The sequence below is a fragment of the Aotus nancymaae genome, unplaced genomic scaffold (assembly GCF_030222135.1).
Source record: "Aotus nancymaae isolate 86718 unplaced genomic scaffold, 86718_ANA_hifiasm-v0.15.2.pri h1tg000040l, whole genome shotgun sequence".
NCBI classification, from domain to species: Eukaryota; Metazoa; Chordata; class Mammalia; order Primates; family Aotidae; genus Aotus; species Aotus nancymaae.
In genome coordinates, this window is record NW_026988454.1 from 4,236,558 (window position 1) to 4,250,241 (window position 13,684).

At 40.3% G+C, this 13,684-nt stretch overlaps 1 long non-coding RNA gene across 1 annotated transcript in view; it reads right to left on the reverse strand.

Moving 5' to 3' along the window:
- The window catches only part of LOC135268270 (uncharacterized), a 348,872-nt gene that overhangs the window by 240,257 nt on the left and 94,931 nt on the right, over window positions 1–13,684 (reverse strand). Inside the window, exon 2 of the long non-coding RNA XR_010336538.1 lies at window positions 10,431–10,544. This is a non-coding gene — a long non-coding RNA (uncharacterized LOC135268270). The remainder of the gene's footprint in view (window positions 1–10,430; window positions 10,545–13,684) is intronic.

The following is a 13,684-nucleotide window of genomic DNA, read 5'->3' on the forward strand; positions in this document are numbered from 1 at the left end:
TACAAAACCTATAAACATCATCACACCTGGGGTGAGAGGCTGAAGATCAGGAGCAAATATTTGCTTCTCACCATTTTGTTCAACACTGGGTTGCAGGGTCTAGTCAATGAAATAAAACCACCGGATTTCAGGACAGTGTGGCATTGGGAACAAGATAGCAAATAGGTCATGGAACACGACAGAAATGGAATGAGACTCACACATGTATGGTCAATTGATTTTCAACAAATGTGCAGAGTGTATTCGTCAGGGTTCTCTGGAGGGACTGAAATAATAGGATAGACGTATATACAAAACGTAGTTTATTAGCGTATTGACTCACACGATCACAAGGTGAGCCCCACAATAGGCTGTGTCTGCAAGCTGAGGCACAAGGAAGTCAGTCCAAGCCCCCAAACCTCAAAAGTAGGGAAGCAAACAGTGCAGCCTGCAGTCTGTGGCCGAAGGTCCAAAAGTTCCAAAGCTAAAGAACCTGGATTCTGATGCTCCAGGGCAGAAAGCATCCAGCACAGGAGAAAGATGGAGGCCAGAATACAGCCAGTCTAGTCCTTCCACGTTCTTCTGCCTGCTTTGTATTCTGGCCACGCTGGCAGCTGATTAGATGGTGCCCATCCAGATAGAGGGTGGGTCTGCCTCTCCCAGTCCACTGACTCAAATGTTCATCTCCTGTGGCAACACTCTCACAGACACACCCAGGAACAATACTTTGCATCCTTCAATCCAATCAAGTTCATACTCAATATTAACCATCACACAGAGTAATCCAGGTTTATAAAATTAGTTAGAAAGTATTCCTTCTTCACCTGTTTTATAGAAGAGTCTGTGTAGAACTCTTCTCCAGTGGAATCAACTGAGCTTGCAGATCTCTTTTTGGGGGGAGTTTTTCAATCATGTATTCAATTATATTAATAATTATAGTGCTATTCAGAGCATCTATTTCATACTGGGTGAGTTGAGATAGTGTGTGCTATTTCAGATTTGGTTCATCTCATCTAAGGTTTAAAATTTGTGTGTAGAGCTGTTCGTAGTGTTCCTGTTGATTTCTGCAGGGTTGGTGGTGATAGCCACTGTTTTATTTCTGATATGAGCAATTTGTGTCTTCTCTCTTTTTTCCTTTGTCAGATTTACTAGATGTTTATCAATTATATTGGTATGTACAAAGGTCAGCTTGTTTTCATTGATTTTCTCTATTATTTCTGTTTTCAATATCATTCATTGATTTATGCTAACATTAATATTTTCTATTGATTGCATTAGGGCTTTTTTCTTTTTATTTTAAATTGTTGAGATAGGATATTAGATGACTGAATTGGAACTTTACCTTTTACGTAATATAAGCATTCAGCATTCATTGTTGTGAATTTTTCTGTCCAAAATGCTTTGGCTGAGAGAAGAAAAACGTTCTATTTTTATTTTAGAAAGTTTGATATATTTTTAAAGTTTTCCTTGAGATTCTCTCTTTGACTCGTAGATTATTTAGAAATGTGTTACTCAGTTTCCAAGTGTTAGCAAAGGTTACAGTTATTTTCCTGATAAAATTTCTAGTTTGATTCCACTGTGATACTTTCAGTTTCAGATCTGACATGGAAAGAGATCGGAAGTCATCACTGCTATCTTCACAATTAAAACAAAAACTGAAAATCAGTGAATTTTCTTGAACATATCAGAAAAGTGAGTTCACAGGGCAAACTATACCACCCCAGAACTTAAAGAAACAGACAGATCCAGGGAGTTACATCCATGATCTGCTGACATGGAACAAAAGCTGCTTTCATCCTAAACTGGTAGGAACATATACATTGTAATTTTGAGGAGCTCCTGGAGGCTGTGTGTGGAACGGCCTGAGAATGAGGAAGTCAGGTGACTGCGGTCCTAGGAGAGGGGCACACTTTCACATTGTGCCTTCAGGAGCCTCACCATGTTCTCATGGTGAGTCCTGAAGTTTCCCTACTGGCTCCAGCACTGGGAGGGCCAGGAGGGGAAATGTAATCATTGTGAAATACGTGCAGAGCATTCTCTACAATGAAGACCTCCTCTACAGGGTAAAAGTCTTTACCTGAGCCTCTTCAACCTTAGGAAAGAGCATCTCCCAGACACTTGCCCTTGCAAGTTGCCCTGTATTACCTAGAGCAGGGGACATGTCTGCTAGAGACTTATATGGAATCATGAGATGACAGCACACTTCCCCTCCCACCTACTTCACCCCCATTCCAACAGGGCTCTGGCAACAACAGTGAATTGGGAAGAGTTCTTAGAGAAACCCAAAGACAACAGGAGAGATAAAAACGAGAACATCTGAAGCCTCCCAAATATGTTCTCTCTCTTTAGCCATGTTGTCCCTAAGCCATTTCAACATCCTTTCTTCTCGTCTATCTGGCTGGCTCTTCATGATTATTCAGGACACATTTGATTTCAAGACACACATGTGGATATAAGCCTTTCTGAAACGTGCCACAAAACTGTATGAATCTCTGATCTCCAAGAGGGACTACAGACCTCCCTGTGTGCTCCCCCAGCATCTGGTACCCACCACCCACTCGCATTTTTAATGCTCTCAATGGCCATTACTTGGCCTTTTTTGTCTCTAACCATAAGTTCTCAAAACAAGGGACTCTCATGGTTCTCTTGTATTGTTAGTTCTTCCTACTCACAGTTCCTGGCACATAAGAGGGCCTCAGTAAAATAGATTGCATTCAATGGAACACAATGCAATCTATTTTATTGCATTTCTCAATTCAATTCTGTGTATGACAATTTATTTCAATTAGGATTGGAATAGAAACACATGGATATGATGAGAGAAAAACAGTTTCCACAAAGGAAAAGAGGGGGGTCCTATCAGAAAAGAGAAAAGAAGAGAGGGATCCCAGATAGACCAACTAGTAAATGTTCACTGGAATTGGCTTCATCGTCTTATACACCATCTCAATTCTTAACAACCTTATGATTTTTAATGTCAATGGGATAAAGAGAATTATTTGAAAACACACGGTATTAAAACAAGTTCTTTCATGCTTATGGGGCTCAGGAGGTTTAGAAACATCTTTCATTTTCCCTAAGAAATGCTCTCTGATATAAGACTTCTCAAAATGTATCACTAAAAATGTATAAAGACATCCATTCATTTAATAAATTTTATATGTGCCAGAAACAGAAATGTTACCAGAAGTTCGATAAAGCAGTGCTATACATCAACCAACACACATGCTTGGAGTCTTAAGTCATTTCCTAGGTAATCTAGTCCAACCTGCAACTAATGTAGGAATCACTTCCATCTTCTCTCTGACATTGAACTGAGCCTCTATTTGAATTCTCTCAGTGATGGGAAACTCATTGCTTTGCAGAAAACCTAATAGAAAACAAAACCATTCCATTGTTGAACTATAATTATTAGGGATGTCTTTCTTATGACAGACCTAAATTTGCTTTCTTACTGTCACTATCTCTTGCTATTTCACCTTCTGGAGTATTAGACAGTAAATCCGTTTCAGCTCTCACATGGTGACATTTTGAGTATTTGAAGGCAGTTATCTTGTGCCCTCATTGTCCTCTGATTTTTAGGCTAAATATTCCCATGTCTTATTAGTAAAAAAAATGATATAAAAAACTTATAACTGATGATTAGAAAAGAAGTCTGATCCACCACACACATTTTAAAAATACATTAGGACTTAAAAGTTTAGCATTTGTGATTTTTATTATTCATGAGCCATTTTGAAAGTCATGACATGCACTGATTTATAATTTCTAGAGGATGATTTTATGTGAGCCTAGTTTTGAAAGCATATTCTTTGACTAATGAGTGCCCCTAGCTCCTGGCCACCACATGCATGGAAGGACGACTGTATACATCATATTGTATTTGTGATTTTGAAGATTATGATGTTTCAGGAACTAGCCCTTGGAACTGTTACTGTATATGTCTATTCTACATATAGTAAATGCATTACAGTTTAATTTTGCCTGAGTAAAAGATTGGTTATTGCTCATATTCCCAGTGCTTGTATTGGTTCACACGTCACATCAACCCCAGAAAAGTAATTACCCTTCCTTAGGCCAACAAAACTTGATAAATTGTAAAAGCCTTCCAGTGGAAGTCTTCCCATCAACTAGTTGCAGTAATAAATCAACTAGGCAATCCCATCTAAGAGTCACTTCATTATAGAGTATGTACTGAGAAAATGACTTTCTGTATTAGCACTGCTTACTTAGGAGGTAATGGATATTATAGTCATATGAAAAACGTGATCTTAAAGTAATATTGCCTCCATTGAGATGTAATTGGCATTTAAAAAAAATCATTTTGTACAACATATTTGAATCTTTTTTACTTCACTATGCATTTGTTTCTAGCCTCTGTGATTACAAAGCTTAGCATCTCTAGGGGTGCAGGAGACCTTTCCTGCATGAGGAAGATTCTGTGACACCATCCCCGCTGCCTCTGCTCAGTCCTAGCCTGCTGCTGGTCCCTGACCCAAACACCGAGCTTCCTGCCCTCTCTCTTTGCTTCATATGCTCCTGCAAACATCCCAGTTGGTTTCTCCTGAATGCCTTTATGTTGATTTTCAAACAAAACCAAGAATGATTACTGTGTCCCAAAGCCCCTACATGATCTAAGTCTACCTTGATGTCTAAGGTAACTCTCTCAGTAGAGTACAATAGAAGAGAAACGCCCATCTCATTGCATCATTTCAGAGAATAACTGACATTGACGTGACTTATCACTAGTGAGTAAACTTTCCTCACTTGGTTAAGATGGTTCCAAACTGTGCCACTGCTAATTTCCTTCTGCATTTTCTTCGGAGTGAGTCACTAAGTGCAATCCACACTCAAGGAAGGGGAAATCAAGCTCAACCTCCTGGAGGGGAGAATATTACTTGTAATTCTTCTGAGAGAAATATTTATTTCTTCTCACTAATTTATTTATTTATCATTTATTGATATTAGTATGGGCTCATAGATATTTATTTTGTTATTTGGATATAACTGACTCTTTCTAAAAACTTTTGTTGCACAAATTCTATCAGTTTTGCTCAGTGGAAGCTCTTTGAAAATGTTTTTGCCCATTTTGTTTGTGTTATATGTCTTTTCTTATAAGTCTTTGTCAACTATATGCATTGTAAATATATGATCCCTGCCAATGGCTTGTCTATTTACAATCTTAATGATGTATTTAGTCAACAAAATTATGAATTTTAAATTAAGCCCAACTTACCAAAATACTTGATAAAATTCAATACCTACTTAAGATTTTTTTTTAAGTCAGCAAACTAGGAATAGAAAAAATCTTCTGTAATCTAATAAAGGTTATCTACAAAAAACCCAACAGCTTTCATACTTGTGTTAGTCAGTTTGCATGCTGCTGATAGAGACATACCCAGACTGGGCAATTTACAAAGGACAGAGGTTTAATGGAGAACTCACAGTTCCACATAGCTGAGGAAGCCTCACAATCATGGCAGAAGGCAAGGAGGAGCAAGTCACATCTTACATGGATGGTGGCAGGCAAAGGGAGAGCTTGTGCAGGCAAACTCCCATCCTTAAAACCATTAGATGTCGTGAGACTTATTCACTATCATGAGAACAGCACAGGAAAGACCCACCCCCATGATTCAATTGTCTCCCACCAAGTCCCTTCCACAACACATGAAAATTCAAGATTAGATTTGGGTGGGGACACAGCCAAACCATATCATTCCTGGCCCCTCCCAAATCTCATAGTCTCATATTTCAAAACCAGTCATGCCTTCTCAACAGTCCCCAAAAGTCTTAACACATTTCAGCATTAACTCAAAAGTCCACAAAGTCTCACTTGAGACAAAGCAAGTTCCTTCTGCCTATGAGCCTGTAAAACCAAAAGCAAATTAGTTACTTCCTAGATACAATGCGGGTACAGGCATTGGGTAAATACAGCCATTCCAAATGGGAGAAATTGGCTAAAACAAAGGGGATACAGGCCCTGTGCAAGTCCAAAATCCAGTGGGGCACTCAAATCTTAAAGTTACAAAATGATTCCTTTGACTCTATGTCTGACATCCAGGTCATGCTGATGCAAGAGGTGAGCTCCCACAGCCTTGGGCAGCTCTGCCCCTGTGGCTTTGCAGGGTATAGCCCCCCTTCTGGCTGCTTTCATGGGCTGGTGTTCAGCGTCTGAAGCTTTTCCAGGTGCATGGTGCAAGCTATTGTTGGATCTACCATTCTGGGGTGTGGAGGATGGTGGCCCTTTTCTCATAGCTCCCAGTAGGCAGTGCCCCAGCTGGGACTCTGGGTGGGGGCTCCAACTTCACATTTCTCTTCCACCCTCACAGGTTCCACATTATACAGGAGGTCACATAGTCTCAGAATCATTCTGTACAGTGCCTCATTGACTGCCTGCTTCCCCTTCGCTTTCCACTACTGTAAGTTTCCTGAGGCCTCCCCAGTCATGCTTCCTGTACAGCCTGAGGAACTGTGAGTCAAGTAAACCTCTTTTCTTTATAAATTACCCAGTCTCAGGTAATTTGTTAGAGAAATGTGAGAATGGACTAATACACCAGGCAAAGGACCACCCTCACAGGTTCCATGTGAAATGTTTCTAATATGAAGACGTTTGTGTGGCTACTGAAATTGCCAGCTGCACCCCAACAATGGAACACAATAGCCCTAAGATACATGTAGTGCACAGCCCAATTATAGAATAGGCCAGATCTACAGGCATCACCATATGAAGAGTTAAAGCACTTCACCTGAATTTTTTCTTCCTTTTCGTTACTATATGGAATTGATTCAGGATTACTGGAAAAAATACTTTAAAAACTTGTAAGGTGGCTACACAAAAACATATCCTAAAAATTTTATGTATTTGCATAATATACATATATTCTTAGCTGCTTATACCTTTATAGAACTATCTATGGAAACCAGAAATGTAAAAGGGATAGAAATTTATTTGACTTTGTTCCTTCGTATTTGAATACAGGCAGTCAATGAGGCACTGTACAGAATGATTCTGAGACTATGTGATCTCTGGTATAATGTGGACACTAATGCTCATACACATACATAGATAAATGACAAATCTCTGTTTTTTATAACTTTTTTTCAACAAGGATATGTCCATGTGTTGAAGGAAGCTGAAAATTTAATGGTTTTAAAAAAGATACTGGAGAAGTGGTCACTTTTAGATAAAATTTAGAAATAGCATCCATCAATTAGATCTGATCATAAAAGTAATAAGTATTCCATGATGACAATTTCAACAATACAGAAGAGTGGAGAGGCCACCATCATGCTAACCCTTCATGGATAATCTCTAATAACACAGTAAGTGCTTTTCCTTCAAGTCTTTTTCTTTACACATGAATTCAAGTGAAAAGATACAAATTATCATAATATAAAATTTGGTTGGTAAAAAAGAAGTTTAAGTCTCTATGAAAGCGAAAAAAAAAAAAAAAGAGGGAAGGCAACCTGTAAGATTCCATTCAGGAATGAACTGAACCACATTACAAACCATTTTCATCTTCCATAAAAGAAAATGCCTCACATATGACATACAGTTTAGGAATCACTTGCATTTAAAATTATAAAATGATGAAAACTGAATTATTTGATCTGATTTTTTTAAATCACTTCAAGATGAGAAAATCAAAACTTTTCTATAGAAAATAAAACAAGCTCATCCTGTGTGTATTAATCTGCTTTCATGCTGCTAAGACACACCCAAGACTGGGCAATTTACAAAAAAAAAAAAAAAAAGGAGTGTATTGGACTCACAGCTCCACATGGCTGGGGAGGCCTCACAATCATGGCAGAAGGTGAAAGGCACTTCTTACATGGCAGTGGCAAGAGAGAATCTTGTGCAGGGAAACTCCCATTTTTAAAACCATCAGATCTCACAAGACCCATTCACTATCACAAAAAAAAAAAAAAAAAAAAAAAAAAAACAGGAAAGACCTGCTCTTATAATTCAATCATCTCCCACGAGGTCCCTCCCACAACATGTGGGATTTACGGGACCTATGAGACGTGGGCGAGGACACAGAGCCACACCGTATCACCATATATTGGCAACCTGGCACTTGCACACTGTCTGCCAGTGTCTCTGTGACCCATTCAGCTTTCCTCTGCTCCTTTAAGATGCCATCGCCATCTCTGAGTCTCTGGCCACACTAGACCATGGACCACCTGCTTAGAGGTTCCTTGAGGTCTTTTCTGAGACATGAGCAGACCTAACTCTCCTGCTTCACTGGGGCTCCCCAGGTATTTCACTCTCTGTTCTTAGGCCTTGCCCACCATGTTTGTCAAAGCCATTTGGACGCACCAGAAGGTCAAGTTCAAGTTTTACCAACCCCTCACACCTACCTCAAAAGGTTCACCTGAAAACAAGAAGCCCACAGTCCCCAGTTGACCTAACTCCTCCATGTGTCCCAGGATTCTCCCAATACCAGCATTTTATTCAATAACCTCAACACAATTCTCCCAGGTCAATTTTTCCAATTCTCATAGCCCCAGGTTCCATATGCATCAGTGCACTACTGCATTTTTGAATAAATAAAAAGGGTGAAGAGACCGTTTATCCTGCTTCAGTGATAATTTCAGATGCAGCCTTCTCACTGAAGAAGGCCAAAGGGCACAACTCTGTCTGATCACATTGCTGTATCTTCTTCTGAGCTCATACGTCTTTCTCCTTGATCATTTTCACCTTTTATGATGACAGCCCCATTGCTGCCGATAATATAATCACTAAGGTAATGGTCAGCTAATAGACCCCAGTAAATGCTCTGTTAAATGGGATCCATTTCTCCAGTTCATTCAGTGTTTTAAGAGTTTTGTTACAGCAGCATCTGATGGGAATACCCTATCAGGGTACTTGCATATCAAAAATTTTAGTTTACATCCACCCTACCCTCATTTCTACTGGCTAAACTTCTGTTCTTTTGGGAATGTGCCTGGTATCTTCCATGGATTCCTCCTGTTGGAGGAAAGCTCCCCAAGTTCAAGTGTCAGGGCCCATCTTCCACTGTTGGCCATCTTTGTGAGTTTGAAACTGCTGGGAAATAGAGCATTAAAGCAAGCTGGCCACGCTGAAATACAAAGCCTTTGGGTCCAGGTCTCAGCTGGACCCAAAAACGTTTTCTTCACAAAATGTTAACCATTGATAGCCCTTTGCATGACCACACGTGACACAGTGAGGACCTCTGCAGACTGAAGATACGCACCTTATCAGAACCTCTGAATTCTATCAAGAGATGCAGCAAGAGTGGGGGAAACTCATTTCGGCCCGAGGCCTGGATTGCTGTCCCAATAACACCATGAGCATATGAACTAGAGTGAGAAATGCTGTCAGACACACTTAATTTCCCCTATGATAACGGTTGGCTTATTGTGGCACCAGGCCAGACTTCTAGGCCCTCAGACGGTTATAGGCTGTGCAGCATTTGATGACACCAATACTTTTGTCTCCGTGGACTGAAGCTATGAAATTCTCAATAAATTTTCCTTTCCTCTCCTTCAGCTTCGTGAGAAGAGTGTTTGAAAGGTCATGTTTTGAGATGTGTACCATCTGGCTGTAAGAAATCGTAGTTGCCAACATCAGGGAAACAGGCCTCTCTCCTTACCAATGCTTGATCATACCAACTAAGCACATGAAGACGAAGTGAGCAGATGAAAGGGTTTACGAAGGCTTCAGAGGGTGTGTGCTTATGTGTTTCAATTCCACTCTACTGTAACAACGGTTTGGCATGATTTATATCATTATACAAGTAATAAAAATAAACATAAACCAGGGTAAAGAAAAACACAAGTAGAAAAAAAAAAAAGAAGTAAAGCCAATGAATTCACTCCTTGTATTTCTATGCAGTAATTATAAGACGGTAGACTTCACTGGGCATGGTGGTGCATGCCTGTAATCCCAGCTACTCAGAGGCTGATGCAGGAGAATCACTTGAACCTGGGAGGTGGAGGTTGGAGTGAGCCAAGATCACACTCCTGTACTCCAGCCTGGGCAACACAGTGAGACTCCATCTCGAAAAAAAAGATGGTAGAAGATGTGACTCTGAGTGTCCTGGCAGACAAGGAACACAGACATAGTTGCTTGAAATAAATACAGCTTTTTTTCTAATACTACTAGGATGATAAAGAGATTTGAATTTTGGACCCTCGTAAAAAAGACACTTAGAATTTATTTAACCACGTCCCAAAAATATCTCTGTAATAAATGCAAAAATAGTTTGCCAATACGTCTTTTAAGATCAATCAATTTATACCAATGACATGACACCAAAGCACCATTTGATAGAAACAAGTCAACTATGAACTAAAACAATGCGGTCTAAATACCTGCTTGTCTGGTTCAAGAATAAAATTGAGACTAGCTAGAAGAATAAGAGCCTATAATCCACTCAGCTCAAACAAATACCAGGTAATACCATCACCTAATTAAATCATTTTACCTTAAAGTCCTCAGAGCAGGAACACACACACAGGATGATGTCACAGGTTTAGGGGAGCACTCTTCCAACAGGAAAGCAGTTTCACGTGTGGCTCACTCGCCCATGGGTGAACATCTAAGCAGTCGGGAAGTTAAGGAAGTAGAATGAGAAAGAATGAAAAAGGAAAGTTGTCTGAATCATCAAATACAGAACTAGAGGACGATTTAACTCAATCGTTCATCTTTTAAGTTTAGTAAAAATAATCATCTGTGAATGTTATTGAGCACAGACTTTCAAAAAAAGTCACTGGGAGATAAAGATATGTTCCCCCATTATAGACAGTGGAGGAGGCTGCTACAGTGAACTCTTTCTTAACCAACTTCCATTTAACCAACTCACCAGAAATCCAGATTGAATGTTCTAGAAATTACTACAAAGCTGAGTCACTAAAAATAGTTGCTTTAAAATAAGGTAAGGAAAAGGCAAGTATGAAAGCTCAATTTCTTTAAGGCATTGCAAGTATCTTTAACTTCGAACTCCTCTTTTAAGAAACTCAAAGTGGAAAGTGTCGATAATGCATTATGATTGTGGTTTATGGGAGGGAAAAAAGGTGTAACTCCAATCAGTGGCTCCTAGGCCATGTATCTGAACATAGTCTCTTCATTTGAGTTGCTCTCCACGCTCTTTTGATAATCCTCCACTCACAAGCCCTCCACAGATGTCCTTCTCCACACTTTCCACCTGCATCTTAAAGAATATATTTCTCCAAAAAGGGAAATTATTTCAGACACCCAGGTAATCTTGCCTGCCTGATAGGGCTGGCTTCATGGGTATGCGATCACTGCAGTGCCACAGATCCCTATGCTTGGCTGAATACTCTGCTATCTTGTCTTGAACTAATCTTATCTTTTAATTTGAATTTTGCAAGTGAAGGGGAACTGAGCTCGGTGCCTGCACCACGTGGTAGGAAGTGCGCAGGTAGCTGCGGCCTAGCAGAGGCCTGCGCAGGCACAGGATCAAGCCCCACAGCCCTGTGAAGGCGCATGCGCAGACAGCTGACCTGGCGCACAGGTGCCTCCCGTGGAGCTGCCTGGGTGTTGTGGGCCTCGACCGGGCGGAGGAGCTGGGACCTGCACCCGGGCTGGTGGCAGAGATGGCAGCGGGAGCGGGAGCCACAGCCGCAGGAGAGGAGAGGTGCTGTGTGCAGGGGCAGAGCCAGCACACGTGGAGGGGGCTGGTTGCCTTCACTCCCTAGAGCCCGTCCTTGCAAAGCCTCTGCCGCTGGCTTTCCAGCGTGAGCTCCGCCACGGGAATTACCGGCGCGCAGCCAGCGAGACCTGTCAGTGGATTACTACAAAGAAAAGGTGCATGCGTGAGCATCACCGTGAAGCCAGAAAACTCCTTAAAGAGTTTTGAATCTCTGGTTTTGAAAGCTAGCACAGCACTGCAAAACAAATGTCTGCAGATATAGAACACAAATAATCTTTTTTAGAAGTTAAATTAAAAGATGTTTACATTTGATGGAAAAGAACACTGTTTTCTATGGAGCTTCATATAAACCAGTTATGAATAAGGAAGACAAATATTTTCTTCTTTATAATTGAAGGTACAGCAATACCTTGTAGAAACAGACATTTTGAATTATATCCAAGTCATGAAGCCACTATCAGTTTCTCAAACAACTGCCAGCAAATACAGAAAATTTCAGAAGAATAACATTAAAATGGTTATTTTATAAATTTACACTTAAATTCAGATTGAAAAAAACCTGATCTGTATGAAGAGTTAAATCTTTTTAGAAAAATCTTCAAAGATAATCATCAACTCTATGCTAAAATTTGTATTTTGGGATGATTTCTCAAAAAAACTATCTCAATGGAGTCAAAGCTTACTAAACAACAGCTACTGTAACAATTGCATCAGCAGAAAGGTCCTTCTCAAAATTAAAATAAGAAATTATGTGTGATCTTGCATTTTCCAACAGCAAATGATAACATTCTCAGTCATATGTAATGAAAATGAGGTTACTAAAAATATAAATTTCAATAATGTAATAAATAAAGTTCCAGAAAATAGAACAGGAAAAATCATGACCAATCAAAACATCACATCAATAAAGATTGTTACTTAATCCTGTTATGTTAAACTATGACAGCAAAAGTATTTTTTTCACAATTTGTAAGTTCATGCGGTTACTCATATATCATTATTACTCCTATTTTAAGTGATAAAATATTTTAAACAGAAAAATGTATATTTTAATACCTTTAATGGTACTTTCCTTCTGCTTTTTGAACAACAGGCCCTGTATTTTTATTTTTTTCACTGGGCCCCACAATTTACATAGCTGAACCTACCACAGAAATTTGCTTTTTGAATTTCTAAATGTTAGTTGAGCTCTTCTGACCCCAATTTATTCCCCCCAAAATAAAGCATCTCATTAGTAATGGAGTGCAAGGTTCATTAGGAAGCAATTTTGGTGCTTCGGAATGCCTCTCCAGAAGTGGAGCTAAGTCTGGCCCCACCCCTGTCCTCCCACTGCTCCACTGACCTCTACCTGCCCTTGGTCACCAGTAGAACCCTTCAGGCCCCTCTTCCACGGTTTTCTCTTCCCTCACTCCAGACCTTTAGGCCCATCCCTGCCCACCCCTCCCGGCCTGCAGCCACCGACAGAAGCTCCCCTACCTGGGAGCCAGGGCCCTGAAGCCAGCCTGGAGCATGTGGTGGGGGGCAGGGGAAGGGGGTCTGTAGCCCCTTTGGCTGTACCCAGAGCCACTCTCCATAAACCTAGCTCAGAAGTCTGTTCTTCTGGGATAACATTCTAATTCATTTCATTTTAAAAATACACTTCCTGTGGCACCCACCTGCCCTGGTGCTAATAAGCCTGTCCCTGTGTTCACACATGGAGGGAGTCCAGGCTGCCTCCCTCTGAGGGCTCAGTCCTGCCAGCCCATGAGCCCACAGTGAGCTCTGATCCATCCCCCTTAAAGGCTCCCAGTCTTTTCCAGACCACAAGAGACAAATCTCAGAATGTCCTACTGCCGCCACACTCCTATCATTTCCTCATTATCTAGGGATTGCAGCAGCTCTGGAAACGTCATTACTAAGCTCAATACAAAGCTTCACCTAATTTTCATCTTAAACTCTTCAAACAGCTTTGTCTTGTATAAAAATGATCTGAAAGATGTCAAGATTACTTGCTGATCCAGGAGATCATTTACCAAAAGTGGACTTCTGTAAAGTGTTTCTGTCTGTTCATGGTTTTAAAAAAAACT